This window comes from Mus caroli, unplaced genomic scaffold (assembly GCF_978045245.1).
Source record: "Mus caroli unplaced genomic scaffold, Mus_caroli_1 scaffold_13, whole genome shotgun sequence".
Lineage (NCBI taxonomy): Eukaryota > Metazoa > Chordata > Mammalia > Rodentia > Muridae > Mus > Mus caroli.
Genome location: NW_028227268.1, coordinates 474,987 through 490,628, shown reverse-complemented (window position 1 = coordinate 490,628; position 15,642 = coordinate 474,987). Strand labels below are relative to the sequence as shown.

The following is a 15,642-nucleotide window of genomic DNA, read 5'->3' as shown; positions in this document are numbered from 1 at the left end:
ATGCCCAGGGCCTGTACTGGTTGTGGAGCTGACATGTGCTGTCTGTCATTTGGGCGTCGGCAGTGTGTTCGCCTTCACACTCCCTCTTTAAGTAATAACTTAGATTTTAAATTTTGGAGCCATTTTACCATCCCCTACGCCCCACCCCCACCCCCACTGTTTACTTGTTTGCTTTGAGGCTTGTGCAGGCTGCAGTGGAGGCTGGAATGTGATGTCAGTTTGGGGACAGGGAAAGGACACTGTGATAGCTGGCTAGGCTCTTGGTCATACCTGAAGCTGCTGGCAAGGGCCAGCACCCATTTAAGACTTTAGATTTTACTTGGCTTCACCTTTATGTTTAATTCTTTAAAACCTAGTTTAGTTACTTTGTCTCATTCCTAGGAAGATTCTAAACCAAATGCTCAGTCTTATAAGAACAGCAAGCAGTTCCCTAGGGTTTCTCACGTCTCTAGCTGCATAGCATGTTACCTTAAGCTCTGCTCTGAGACTGTCACCAGTTTGTTACAGTTTGTTACATCTGTCGCCGTGAAGGTGGTCTGTACAGGTTCCGGTTCCCCCAGACGGTGCTTCTACTCTGTGGGTGTTTACTGAGGCTTCCCGGTATGGTGAAGTCCTCTAGCTACTCGCCACTTTCCAGGACTCCACAGTAGAGGATAGCCTTTGGACATCTCAGGACTTGAAGAGAGCAAAATGGAGAGGCAAGGCTGAGAATTATCTCAGTGCCGTTTCTGCTGCACCTCTTTCTGGAGCAGTTGGGGCAGGCCAGCTTCTAGGAAGGCTGGCAGGGACTTGCCGAAAGTCTTACCCTTTCCCCTCCGCTCTCACTCACCTTTTGCTGAGAGTTTTTTTACTCCTTGATTCTAATTTGCAATCTGGACTTCAGGTGTTTTTAATGGACCCTCTTAACTCTTTTGCCTCGGCTAACCTCCCACATCCTCTTGAGGGCCGTCCTTCCTCCCTGTGTGCTGCCCTCTCACTTGGGCCAGTCCTATCTTTGCTGCGTCATAGCTTCTACATTTCCTTCCCTCTTCTCTTCTTTTCTGTATTTCATAGTCAGTGAGGGCAGTGCTATACTAACCCCTAAACCCTCCAACAGACATATCGGCTTAATGCTACTTTACAGTGCTTTCTTCCAAGAAGAGTCTACATGCAGCAAGAGTTCTGATCTGAAGGGTGACATTTAGTGAGCATCCCCTGTTTTGAGGCCCAGCCTTGCCACCATGTTCCTACATGGCCTGGCATCTGTGGCTTGATGATATCCACACGCTCTAGATGTTGATCAAGGGCAATCTCTAGCTTTATGTGTGTGTGTGTGTGAGAGAGAGAGAGACAGAGAGAGAGAGACAGAGACAGAGAGAGAGAAAGAAAGAGTGAGTGTGTGTGTGTATTTTTTTCCTCCTCTTCTTTTTCCTTATATTCTCAGTTTCCTTAATACTATATCTTCTAGTATTTCTATGAAGCATATTCCACAGTCAGGATCTCTGGTTTCTGAGGGATTTTGAGTAGCCCTGCTTTGATACCTTGTTCTAACTGCTCTGAATAGTTCAGTGAGTTTCTCGAAGGATAGGAGGGCTTGGGGACTTTATGTAGGGATTCAATTCTGTCTGCTGCAGAGTGGGGCTTCTTTATTGCTGCTGGTTGACAGAATGCTCAGAGTTGATGATAGCCAAGACCTTGGGCTTTTAATAGGTTCTGTTGTGTAGGTCAGGGAGTGGCAGAGCTTCCTCTTTGGTCCCCCACTGAAGGTTCATGTGCTTGTAATCTCCTGTTCTTTCTGTTGCTATGTTCCCTGCCCTCTTTGACTTCTTTGCTTATGCCTTAGAAAATGAAGGATGGGGCTGGAGAGAGAGTTTATCATTAAAAACACTGGGTGCTCTATCAGAGGACCTAGATTCAATTTCTAGCACCCACACAGTGGCTTGAAACTATAGCTACTGTCCCAGGGGATCCGATGCCCTCTTCTGGCCTCTGAAGGCACCAGGCATGCACATGCAGGCAAAACCTACAGATACCAAAAAGAAAAAAAAAAAAAAAGAAAGAAAGAAAGAAAAAGAGGAGGCCTTTCTTTTGCCACTAGTGAGGTCTGAACCCTTGTGTTTGGTCTCAGTCCTCTGCATGACCTAAATGTCTTGATGAAGTTTCTGAGAAGTAAGTAAAATCTTAGGGGGTAAGACTGGGAGTGGCAGTTGGCATTTCCTGAGCATCTTCCATGTGGGTCCTTGGTGCTGAGTGGTACTTGCATCATTCCCTGCAGTCACAGGAGCTGCTGTGCACCTGCTTTATAGGAGTTAAATGAGCACAGAGCGGTTAAGTAACTTGACCCAGGTACCTAGTCTGGTAGGTCACAGTTTCATCATGTGACATGGGAGGTAAGATAGGGTATAGAGTGGGTGTCTGGGGCAGCTGCCACCTCTGGACAGCAGCATCTCAACCGAATGCAGACAGGTGCTGTTGGGTATAGATAGTGCTGTGACTCTGGTCAGCTGCATCAGACTCTTTTCCTGGGTCCCTGCTGGAGCCATCTGTGGCACACTTTCCTGCAGGGTGTTGAAGGCAGAGCAGTGTGGTTGGATTAGCCTAGGTACTCCTCCACAGCACGGCTTGGCTCTGAGCTCACTTCCTGTCCCTTCAGCATCTCTTTGCCTGTGCTTGGGCTGTCCCCTGCAGTGCAATACAGGGCTGCGTAATGTGGGAGAGGGTCAGCACAGGCTTTGTCAGGCCTGTTGAGTCATTTCACACAGCAGCCTCTCTCACAAAACATTTTTGAAGAAGGAAGGGAAGTCACTTATTTTCTGACCTTCTTACAAATAGTCATAAGATGATTTTTCATGTAATTTTTTGTGCTCCTTTTGTGAGGAACATCTGGAAAGTAAAAAGGAAATGGGAATTTTTGTAGTGATGTCACAAGTCTGGTTTCAGCTTCCCAGTGCCCTGTGATGCCCCGGGGCAGTTGGAGGCAGCAGGCAGCTCATGCTGGGGCTCTCTACTCTGGTTTCCCCGGAACCAGCTCTGTGCTGGTGACATGATTGGGATAGGAGTACAGGGCCCTTGGGTGACAGAGGACAACAGCAGCTCCATCTTGCCCAGTTCCAGATTCCTGGGGCACATGCTTCTGCGGTTTGTGGGAGTTGTACACTCCTGAGCTTTTTAAGAGGAATAGCCGAAGGCCCAGGGCCTGTCCCAGGTCTTAGGAGTCTGGCTTTGTTTGACCTTGCCTCCATGGCTTCTTTCCCATTGAAGAGGGTATCTTTTAGGGGTTTTTAATTGGAATTCATTTCAGTTAGGATTGTAATAGTAAGAGACTATCCAGGGAAACAAATGATTTTGCCAAGCCCTTAATAACCTGGTCTTGAGCTAGCTCTGAGGTGATGGATGGCCCTTCCCAGCATGCCTTATTCTGCTTCCAAAGCCTCCCTCCTATTCCATTTGTGTTAAGGTACATCCCGACTGGACTGTGAAAAGCTCTGTTCCTAATGGTCTGGACACTTTCCTAGACTTGGGGTTTGGCCCTAGGCACTGCTCTTGTTTTGCTCAAAGCCACAGAACAGACCTGGAGCTGTAGCCCAGGGGGCAAGTGTTGCTGTTCAGTAGACAGAGCTGCTCCGAGCTTCTGTAGGCCCAGCGGGGCATCTGGCCAAGATGGGGGGATGATCCACCCTCCTTCTCCTGTGCTCCTACTGCCTAGAACCTCTCCAGGATTGGCCAGAGGTGGGCTGTGATCATTGATTGCTCCACTGAGGCCTGTGTCCCAATCCCACAGCCTTAGGGGTCCACAAGGCAGAAGGTGGACATGCTAGTGGAGCCCTTAGTGCTGCCGTACAGACTTTAGGACTCAGGTGTGTCCAACCTTTTGACATTGGAACACAAAGTTCTTGTCTACAGAGTTCATGCTCAAGAACCTGCAATTGAATTACCAAAAACAAAACAAAATAAAATACCGAAGACCACCCCCCCCTTAAAAAAACAAAAACAAAAATAACAAAATCCTCTCAATGTTTTAAGTAGCTTTACAGTTTTACATGGGGGCTAGGGCTGCGTTTATCACTCTCCCTCAAAGTGTGTGAGAAAGTTTTATTGTTTGTGTGTTCTCCTGTGAGAGGGTGGATGTAGAGCTTAGGGAACCTGACCGCTCAGAGGTGTAACACCGTCACTTAGGTTTTAATTTCTTGATTAAGGTGATGCCACTCTAGGCTTTTACAGACTGGAGATACTTTATTTTGTTGAGTATGTAAGACACTTTTTCTACAAAAGCCCGAGAAGGTGAGTGGTGTCTCTGAGTGGTGCCCTGTGGTGGGAGGCCTGGCAGCACCAGAATGTGGCCTGTGGGCAGCTTGTGTAGGGCGCATGTTCTCCTGGCTCTTCTGCCTCTGAGCTGTATGGAGCCAGGTTCCTGTGGCTCTCGAAGAGCCTTCAGGGTGAATGATTGAGGGTGAAAGGCTTTTTGCTTGTGTTTGTGTAAACAGTCCCTGGTTCTTCCCGTCCCTCCTGGTGTTGGTTGGCGCCAATGCTCTGTGTCTAAAGGGAAACCTGAAACTCTGTGCGCTACGGCTCGCTTTGTCTTTGATTGGGAAATTCAGTTTGAGTTTGTGAACTTGGGCCAAGTCTTGAGGATTCCCACAGTTTTCCTCACCTGTCTGTCCTCCCAGGCCAGGCGTGCAGCTCTGGGGCCTTGTTTTCTGGCCCTGCTTGGGACTTGTTAGTCTTCTAGGTGTAGCTCAAGAATTAGATCTCCTGGGCACATTTGCTCTGCTCACAGTTATACACAGAGGGTAGTTAAGCTGCACAGGGCCAGGTAACGTTAAAAAGTGACGTGAAGATGATTTCCTTTTCTGTCCTCATGCTACACTTGTAACCGTCCCTATAAGAAATAGGGTAGTAATAGCCTCAACCCTTCTTCCCTGGCTGGTCTCTCCAGAGTGGAGTATCTGCTGTCTGCTGGGTCGTATTGTTTACCACGCTTTATCTTCAAGGTTCCTCTTTCTGCTTGGCTGTGTCCTGAACCTATCACATTCAGTTTGTTGCAGTGAGCGCCTTTTAGCCTCTTACTGTTTTCAAAGCATTCACTTTGCTCTGCTTTCTCTCCTCCTTTCCTATGCCATGTTCTTTGCTGCTGCTTTTCTTAACTTTGTAGGCCAGGCTGGCCTCACACTTACGGAGATCCACCTGCCTCTTGCTCCTGGGTGCTGGGATTGAAGGTGCGTGCCACCAAGCCTGGCAATTTCATCTTTTATTTAAGTGTTTCATATAGTGTTACAAAATTGTTCTTTTGTGTATGCACATATGTGTGAATGCACACGTGCACGGACATTTGTATAAACACTAGTGTGAAGAGTCTAGAGGACAATCTCGGGTGTCATTCCTTGGACACTTTTCACCTTTTTCTTAAAGATTTTATTTTTAAATTGTGTATATGTATACAGGTGCCTGTAGCAGCCCAGAAGAGGGTGTTGGATCCCCACCTAGCATGGGTGCTGGGAATGGAACTTGAGTCTTGTTCAAGAGTCATAGATGTTCTTAACCCCTGAGCCAGCTCAGCTCTCTGGCCTTCCGCTGTCCTTTTTGAGACAGTGTTTCTAATTGGCCAGGAGCTTCTCTAGCAGGCTAGCCTGATTGTCCAGTAGTCCCTCAGCGTTCTGGCTGTCATCATCTTCTCAGCACTGGGACTACAGCACATATCACTAGGCCTGGCCTTTTTTTTTTTTTTTTTTTTTTTTTTAAAAAAAACATAGGGTTCTGGGGATTGAACTCAGGTCCCCTCACTCTTGTAAGGCTTTTCTTTACCGACGGGACTGTCTTACAGACCCACTGAATCAGTGGCATGTGGGGTGTGTAGTGTTGCACAGACGTTGCTTCTCTTTGGCTCCATCCCAATCAGCTGCCATATTTTCCCCAACACTGACGACTGCCAGTTTGCTTTCTGTCTCTGAGTTAGAAATTTGGATCTGGCTTTTGTCACTGAATACAATGAATCCAAAGCTCACCCATGTTTCAGAACTTCATTTCTTTTTAAAGATCAAGTACAGTGATGTCTGGGTTGTTTCCTCCTCTTGGCTGTCATAAGTGGTTTTGCCGTGGACCTTTCTACAGCAGTATTGGTCCAGTGACAGTGCCCTGTCCATCAAACTACTTGTTATGGCACAGTACTATCTTATGCCTCTAGTGGTGGTGTACCACAGTTGGTTCCTTCTGGAAGAAGGAAGCCAACCTTTATATCCAATCTGGCGAGTCTGAAGGAGTATGTTGATGTGATTGCATTTTGCCTCAGTGACAATGATCTTGAGCATCTATCGTCTCATGGACTTGTGGCTGAGAATTTGTTTGGGCAAATGTCTTTTTTTTTTTTTTAAGATTTATTTATTTATTTACATATTTATTTATGTGAGTACACTGTAGCTGTACAGATGGTTGTGAGCCTTCATGTGGTTGTTGGGAGTTGATTTTTTTTTTTTTAAGGACCTCTGCTCGCTCTGGTCAACTCCGCTTGCTCAGTCCCTGCTTGATCTGGCCCAAAGATTTATTTATTATTATACATCAGTACACTGTAGCTGACTTTCAGACGCACCAGAAGAGGGCGTCAGATCTCATGGGTAGTTGTGAGCCACCATTTGGTCACCGGGATTTGAACTCAGGACCTTCGGAAGAACAGTCAGTGCTCTTACCCACTGAGCCATCTCGCCAGTCCACAAATGTGTTTTCAATAGATACATTTCTTTTCAGCTGCGTCTAATAGCATATATGTTATCATCTCAGTACTCAGGAGAACAGCCTGGTTTACCTAGTAAGATAATGTCTCCAAAGAAACCACAAAAAACCTAAACAAAATAAAACAAAACCATCAGCCCGTACCTGGTGTGTATGTGTGGGTGGAGGTGATATTGAGAGACATTTGTTTTTTTGAGAGAGAGTATGTTTCTTGAGTGACCTTGAACTTGTGATCCACCTGCCCCAGTCTGCTCAGTGCTAGAGTTCCAGGTGTATATATTTTGTCATGCCTGGGGAGTGTATATAGTATGGATAGTAAACCCTTACTAGATGTGTGCTTTGTAGATATTTTATATCATCCTGTTGCTCTTCTAATAAGAAAATACTTCCCTTGGCAGTATCTCTGTTAACATCAATATATATTTACCATTCTCTGTAGTGTCCTTTGCTTGTGTGGTTTTCTGTGTGTGTGGTTTTGTGTGTATGTGTGTGTGTATGCGTGCATGTACAGTATGTATATGATGTGTCTAAATACATGCACACATTCATTAAGAATGGGCTTTTAGTTGGGCAATGGTGACACACACCTTTAATCTCAGTGCTCAGAAGGTAGAGGCAGGTGGATCTCTTCAGTTTGAGCCAACCTGGTTTTCAGAGTGAATTCTAGGACAGCCAAGGCTACACAGAGAAACGCTGTCTCAAAAAGGGGGTTGGGGGTGACTTTTAACTGGGCATGATGGTTCTCACTTTTACTCAGAGCAATTGAGAGTGAATTTCTGTGAGTTCAAAGTCAGCCAGGGCTACATAGTGAGACCCATCTCAAAACAGCTAAACAACCCCCCCCCCAAACCTTTAGAAGTGTCTTTAATCCTTTTGCTTTTATTTGGCAATTATTTAGTCAGATTTTGTATTTTGTGTGAACTATTATTGATGTGTTGTCCAGTAAAGGAAAGTGCTAGCATGTCGAGGTGGTGCGTGGCCCAATTTCTGTTGCTCATGTGTCTGTAGGAGCCATGTGTATAACCTCCCTACTTGTGTTACATGGTTTGTTGTGTTTGTTTTCGAAAGTGGAAATCATTTTAGGGCCAGACCTGCCTGACCTGTGATACTTCTGACCATGGGTGATAGTATCTTGGCTCTGCAGTACACTCAGAGTGCCTTTCTACCCACATCTTTCTGTTATTTTAAAAACTGTGATGGTGTTTATGCCATTTGATGAAAAAAATTTAAATCACATTTATTTTTATTTTGTCTTTAATGCATGTCATATTATACATATGGAGGTCAAAGGACAACTTTTGGGTGGGGGGTTTCTTTGCTTGTATCATGTAGATCCCTGGGCAAATTGTCAGGTTTGGGGACAAACATCTTTACCTACTGAGCCAACTTGCTGGCCCATTGATGCAAAATAACTTGGAGAGAAATCTTGCTCCCGAGTCACAACCTTTCATTTGCGGAGCTTATGTTCACACTGTCCAGTCCTGTCTGGGGTGGTTGTGGTGATGTGTGACCCACTGAGTTTACTGGGGAGTTGTGGAGCTGATTTTGCCGGATGAAGAACACAGGTTCTAGCAGTTCAGGTTAGCTGTGGCAGCAGGACACTGAAACTGCTGCACACAGTTCCTGGGCCTTGAGTGCTACTGCACTTGAGAGCCATTCTTCATGTGCCTTTGTGGGAGTTCCATGTGTTTTGTTCTCTGTTCTCATTTTTATGCTTGCTGATCTCTGTTGTGTGAAGGGCCAGTTGTGAACACACTGATAATAGTTCCTGATGCCCAGTGCCTGCTTTGCTCAGCCATGTTGGGCTTATGGGGATAAAGGGAAGGACTTGAGTTACATTGAGCCAGTAGATAAGAGCGGAACTTGGCTTCTCCATGGGAATCCAGGTTTGGTCTTTGGTTCTGAGTCTAGGTGTAATTGCAGATACCAACAGAGCATCCTTTGGAATTGGTAGTCAAGGCTGGCTGCCAGGCAGTATAATGGTGGAAAGTCTGAGACTTACTCAGTGGGGTTCTACCCACCAGGTCATGACCAGGAAAGGTATAGACATGTGGAATGATGACATCAGAACCTCTCCAGTTACTTAGTTGGGTGCCAGGCTTGCGATGAAACCATGTTAGATGTGCCCTCTGTGACCTTGGGCCACTTGCTTCTCCTGGAGTTTTGTGTATCTCTTGCATTATTGCCTTGAGTTAGAGCCCATCTCTGATACTGCAGTCTCCTGGGATCTTGCTGTCTATGAAATACCTGTGATGTTCCCAGAGGCTAGAGCTGGGGTCACCGTCTTGGGCCACTGGTGGCCTGGGCCTTAGGGCTGGGGACCCTGGCTGTAAGTCAGGTAGAACTGGTCTCGACTTCCTGGTTTAGCCTTTAATCCTCCAGGACGCTCTTTTGCTTCTTTCATGCTGCTGTGCTTGCCACTCTGTCATTAGCTATGGGTGTTTCTGTGCCAGCAGCACAGCATCAGCAGAGGAGCACACCCTTGGTCCTGGAGGCACCTCCTGCTTCGTGGTTTTGCCATGCCATGTCCTCCTTCTGTGGTGGCCTGTAGTGCTGGTGGTAGTAGGCAGGAACTGACAGGCCCTTGCCTCTGTGACAGAAGGAACCAATGGCAGAGAAAAAGGGAGCCAATGCTAGGTCTTGTTGGAAATGGTCACTAGGGGATTCTAGGAGTGTTTAACTGGCAAAGAACCAGTAGGATCACTTGAAAAATGACTGGTGTAATCCTGAGTATTAACCTGGAGGGCCTTGACTTGGCTGGAAGGCAGCACCTGAGTGGCTTTGAAAGGCAGCAGATATACTGGCTGACTGATGATAGAGAAGGTATTGATTCTTTTTTGTCAGCCTTGTGGTCTTTTTGTGTGCCTTTGCTGGGCACCACTAAACTCCTGTCAGGAGCCCTAACCACACCCCAGAGACCATGTTTGTTGAGGTACTTGTGTGCTTAGGCAGGTGTGAGGAGCATATTCCTCTGCCCTATGTTGAGGAGTCTATGTTCTGTTTCCCTGGGAGGCCGTGCTGACCTTGCTTGGCTATCCCAACTTGATTCTGCTTGGCTAATACAGGATGGGGCACATGTGGGTGTTGGCATGTTTAGTAATGGAGAACTTAGAGAAGGGGAGGTGCAACTGTGTGGATTCCCTGCTCTGGGCATGTGATATGGAGCCCGTGGTGCTGTGTGTATGTCCTATCATGGGCGTATGAAATGGGTCTGTGGTACTGTGTATATCATGGACTGGTAGGATGGGGTCTGTGGGGACTGTGTGCGTGCTCTGAAACGGGGCAGGTACAATAATAAAAAGTCTGTGGGGTTGTATGCACATTCTGTGAAGACAAGTAAGATGGAATCCAAGGGACAGGATGTCTTGGGAGATTCACCTATTTGCCTCTTAGTCCAGCATGGAAGGGAAACCCCTCAGGAGCTTATTTTGGCAGAGGCCTCCAGTCGTCTTGTCTAGGCCCTAAGTTCAGGCCTCAGTTGGCCAATAGTGGTAAAGTGGGGTTTGGTGGGAAAGGAATTGGGTGTTCCCATGGATGTCTGGCTTTCCCCTCTAGCCTCATCTGTCATCTCTTGTTGGTCAGTTGCTGTCAGAACACGTGACAGCACTTGGACACCATATTTCATTAGTTGTAGCTGCTTCTCATTTTTCTCCTCTACCAAAACCCTTGTGATACGGAGCAGTGACTCGCATTTGATGATGACTCTCCATTCTGGTGAAAGGGCGGATAGCATAGTCCTGTTGTGCCGCTTTGGTGGCAGCTGCTACTTCCAGGGTGTGGAATATGGGTGGGAGGTGGCTGTAACCTTGGACTGAGAGGTAGGCACTGCTGCCTTGGGTTAGCTGGCTTGTAAGTAACCCCTCCAGGTAGGGTGGGTGCTCCTTCTGGAGAGACGAACACACCCTGGGGAAAGTGCAGGTGTCCACCGAGGGACAAAACACTTGACTTCCCCCTTGTCTTGAAAACTTTCATGGTCAATCTTGGTACCTTCTGCCAACTCTCTGGAATACATGGGGGCACAGTGAACTCTTGCTGCCTGTCCTGTCACCTGAACTGTGTGGGCTCTCACACAAGTTGTTTTATTTGTTTGCTTTTGTTTTTTGTGTTTTTTTTTTTAAAGACAGGGTTCATTCACTGGCTCAGCTAAACCAGAACTAATAGGAATTGATCTGCCTCGTCTTCCTGAGTGCAGGAATTACAGTGTGAGCTTAAGCCTGGCTTCACATGGAGGTTTTGCCTTGCGCGCTGGGACAAAGCTCTGTGGCTGTATTCTTTCAGACATCTTTGAATGTAGCCTAGTGGGTGTTTTCTTGTTGTCCTGGATCCCTAATTGCTCCCCGATGCCTTCTCCATGTCTTCCCAGTAACATTTGGAGAGGGAGGGCCTCTGGCCTTTCCATCCAGGCAGGTGCTAGGCCATGCTCAGTCAGTATGGCTTTTCAGAGTCCTGTGCTTTTCAGGATTTAGTGTTAGTTCTTTGGGGCTCTTATAACAAAACAGCTCATATTGGACAATTAATTTGTAGACATGAGAAATTTATTGTTTGTCCTCACTTTGGAACTGGGAGTCCCAGATGAAGCAGCTAGCACATTGTGAGTCAGACAATGTCCCTTTGCTCACACTTGGTGTGTCCTTCTGTGAGGATGGGCGTCAGACCTTTATTAGGCTACCTTATCATACACCATTCCATTTTTTGGTGGGGACTTCATAACCTGACCCTAGGTCACATTGTACCAACACTTTAGTGATCATAGTTCAAGACACGAGCTTTAGAGGGACACAGCTATTCTAAGTACAGAACACTGTTTCCTCATGCCGCTTGTACACAGGTATTCTGTGGGTACTGAATGTGACATCATTGTCATACCTGCACAAATGCAGCCTGTGCTGGGCTCAAGGCATTGTTTGTGTATACAGGTGATACTGAGGCTGCTCTTTGGTGCTTCTTAGGTGAACTACCATCTTGTACACCCCAGGCAAGGCTTTTGCTTGGGTCTCAGCTTGCTTTGACTTCTGTGCTAGTCGTTCTTCATTGCTTTGACAATTTACCCGAGGAAAGTTAGGAGGGAAGGGTTTGCTTTGGCTTATGATACCAAGGTATCAGACCGTGATCAGTTGGTCCCGTGGTGTGGCGCAAACCATCATGGCAAAGCAAACTGTTGTGCTATACCAGGGGCCAGGAGGTGAACTCGGGAAAGAGACGAATATATATAATCTTTTAAAGCATTTCCCTAGTGGTTAACTTCCTCCATTTAGGCCCCACTGGCCGTGCATTGTGAGGTCATCAGTATCCATTGATAAAGTTAGCACCCCTGGGATCGATCCTTTCATCTCAGTAGTGCCACCAAAGCCTTCAGCAATCTCTGGGCATATGCTTCATCTCCAAACTGTAACACCTTCTTCTGTTCTTCTTTTTATTTTTTCATTCTGAAGCACTTAACAAGTTTATAAGATTACGAAGAAGTGTTCAGGAAGACCCGGTGGATCTTTCAGAATTACAGTGTTGGCTTGGGCATAACACTTGTAGCTAGCAGAGATTCCCAGATGAGTGTGTGGTGTGTGTGTGTGTTTAGCTTTATAGTGTCACCATAAGACTTGTGTTCCCTCAGTAGCTCTCCCCTGTCTCTCTCTGTTATCTAGTTCCAGTCACACCCATCAAGAATGTTGTGTTTATAGGTGACCCATACTTCTTACTACCTGTTATATGGATTTCATCTCATTCTCCAGTTTATAGGGATAGAAGTGGATATGGTCATTTCACTGATGTGTTTGTCATTGTTCTCAGCAGAAACTGCTCTACCACTCAGGAGGCTAATGTAGGTGGGGTGGACTTAGAATTTCTGAAGGGTCCTTCCCTAGTGAGTCTTCATTTCAAGTGAAAATGTCTTCTCCTGTGAATGAATTTCTTGGGGGGTGGGGGAAGCACATTTGGAATAAAGGGCACTGCCAAACTGCTAACTGTGTACCTGCCTGTTGGAGTTTCTCATGAGATCTTCAGGACACCTGGCTGGGTTGTATGGACAGATGGACCTTGGCTTTTGACTGTATAGTTGGAGGGTTTCTGGGACTCAGATGAGTGTAGAACCCTTTTCTGGATTAAGTGTGGGCTTAATGTAATGACCTGCTTGGTAGGTAGACCCCCCCTGAAGTGTCTTTGGAGGGTACAGAGACAGATGATATCTGAGAATGTGTTTCCTGCAGCACTGGGTGTGGGCTGTGTCGTCCCTGGCCCTTCAAGGGCAGGCCAGATCCACAAATCTGCCCTTCCTTCCCACACAGTTGAGGATTCCATGGTCATAGGCCAGATGCTGCTGCTGCTGCTGCTGCTGCTGTAGGCTAGTGAGGGGCTTCTGGAGGCATTCTTACATGGCCTGTGGGAAATTAATCCAGACGTTCTGTGGATCATTCTTCCTATCTTCAGCACATTCAAGGGGCATTTTTCCTGAGCAAGTTGAACTACATTCTTAAGAACAGTACGATGGCTGTTGGTACAAGGGGCAGGTCCTGCAGCCACACCTGATCTCAGAAACTGGGCCCCTGAGGCTCAGGCTTGGTGGGCAGGCTTCTGGGTCTGAGTGTGGCTCCACTCGTGGGATGAGGTGGCTCAGGATTTGGGCATTGCTTGGGAGACACTGCTGCTCCCTGTGGTATGTCTGTCTGGCCATGGCCAGTATTTTACCTGTTGTTGGCCTCCTGAACTGCATTAGAATAGTTGATTTTTTTCATACTCTCTTCTCAGGATTGCTCACATCACTGTACTCCTCCATCTCTGCAAATTCTTTACCATTGAGTTTGAGTTGGGAAGGTCGAGCAGAGCCTGGGGTTTGCACCAGACACACCTCAGGAACCTGTACAATCCACGATTGCCCAATGCCTTAACTTGTTTTAAATTAGTATGGCCGAGTGGCTGTCAGGAGATGTAACCGTGTGGTGGATTTTATGGGCTGCTTGTTTCTGCTTACGCAGATGATAGCTGAATCTTTGTGTCCCTGGCTTACAGGCTCTACAGACCCTGCAGTGAGGAATGCGGGGCTCTGGGGGTTAACTCACTGCTCTCACCTGGAGGCTGCTGCTTCCTTAGGCAGCCTGTGTTAAACAAACGACATGCTGTCTAGAGAGAAGGGTGTTTAAATTACCTTGCTGGACTCCCAAGTTGCCAAAAGGAAGCCCTCTGGGGTATGATATATATATTTGACATGCATTTGCAGTGTGTAATTGGAACCATGAGAAAGGTTTTTGTTCAAAGCTATTGAACAGTTTCCTTATTTTAAACCTGTTGAATCTGGAAAGAGCTGTTTTTGACTTTTAGTCTGATAATGATTATATAAAGGTTGAAGGCAAAGAGTTTCTTGTTCTAAATCACCATCTCCCTCCCCTGAGCCCAGCTTTGTGAGTGCCCTTGTAACCATGAAAGATACTCTGACTTCTGTTTCCCAGATCCCTGAATACCAGAGCTGGAAACTCAATGTCTTCCTTTCACATGGCAGAGGCTGGACAGCCCAGGAGGTCATCCCCCAGGAGCAGCAGACCTAGGCCCAACCTGTCTTCGAGTGCCAGGCTGCTGCTCTCACACCTTGGGATGAATCGGAGGCAGCAGTCTGGCTTCCCTATTTTTCTGTTACAGGATCAGCCATTGCTGATTTTCCCACATTGTCCTTTCTACAAATCAGTTCCTTTCCAGTGATCCATATCATAGCATCCTGCCCTTACTAGGCCAGCCTCTATTCAGCAGCCAGTCGTTGGTGGTCATTGCCTCGTGCCATATTCCTTGTTAGCTCCTGGTGTGTGCTGTGCTTCTGTGGAGGATGCTTTTAAGTATCTCAGCACAAGAAAAGCCAGGATGCTGTCCCTGAAGACTGCTGACTGGGCTGTGGGCCAGAATAGGGGAGGACTTTGCTGGATAGAATCAGGTCTTTGCTGGATAGCATTGGCACGTATGGGTGCCTGTGGGACCTGAGGCCCTAACAAGCTTTATTTCCTGCTTTTCTAGCTTAGAGTTGTGGAAGAACACAGGGATGAGAGTCTCAGCATAGTTTGACATCTGAAGGTCCTGGCTGTCTGTAGACAGGCAAGATGTGAGTGGGTTCTTGGAGCCTGCAACTCCTGTGTCCTCTCAGACGGGATGGGTAGTTAGAACCATCAGGTATCCTTCCAGGCAGTTGGTCCTCTGAACAGTAAATGGGATTACACTCTGAGAAAGTCCACCAAGACATACTGTTAGTGGATTCAGACCCATCACTTGATTTCCTTGCAGCTGACTATGTCAACAAGTCCCTGAGAAGGGCTAGTTTCCAAAATTATCTTACTTCAGTTTGGGGACAGAAACCTGGGTGCTGTGGCTGGGCTGGGTATGGTGGTGTGGGAGGTCTGTGTTTGCCTGTTGGGGTTGCTCGTGGGTGGCACCAGTTTCCTGGCAAGGTGTAGGAGAGATGTGAAGTGGACGTGGAGAGTGCTGACAGTGCCACTTGCAGTTGTCTGTCTGGAAATTGATTTTGTCCTGTGGAGTGATAAGTTGACACTTAGAGAACACATCCAGGTTTCCCTGAGGCCAGAGGCTTGCTGGCTGGCCTTGCCCAGAGCATCTGGGCTGTGGTGCCTACTGAGCTCCAGGGAGTCCAGCTGGCAGTGACTCTACGCATATGGACACTGCCCTCCCACAGGTGCCACAGCCAATCTTCTTGACATTGTTTGCTCCCTAGTGGGCAACCTGTTAATTAACAGAGTTGTGGATTCGAGCTATATACTAGCAAACTGGGAGTAGTTCTGGGTCAGCTGGGCCTGTTTCAACAGAAGAGAGGACCTTTTCAGCATTGCAGATTGGATATAGTTCAAATTGAGATAATTGTAGATATAATTTCTAATCCGTAGCACTCAAGGTGGCTGTCTTTTGCTAGGTTTATATTTAACCATTAGATCCATGTTGGGGAGGGGGGAACATCAA

At 47.0% G+C, this 15,642-nt stretch overlaps 1 protein-coding gene across 1 annotated transcript in view; it reads left to right on the top strand.

The window, feature by feature from the left end:
* The window catches only part of Tbcd (tubulin folding cofactor D), a 163,210-nt gene that overhangs the window by 69,458 nt on the left and 78,110 nt on the right, over positions 1-15,642 (top strand). The gene's annotated exons all lie outside the window — the stretch shown is intronic.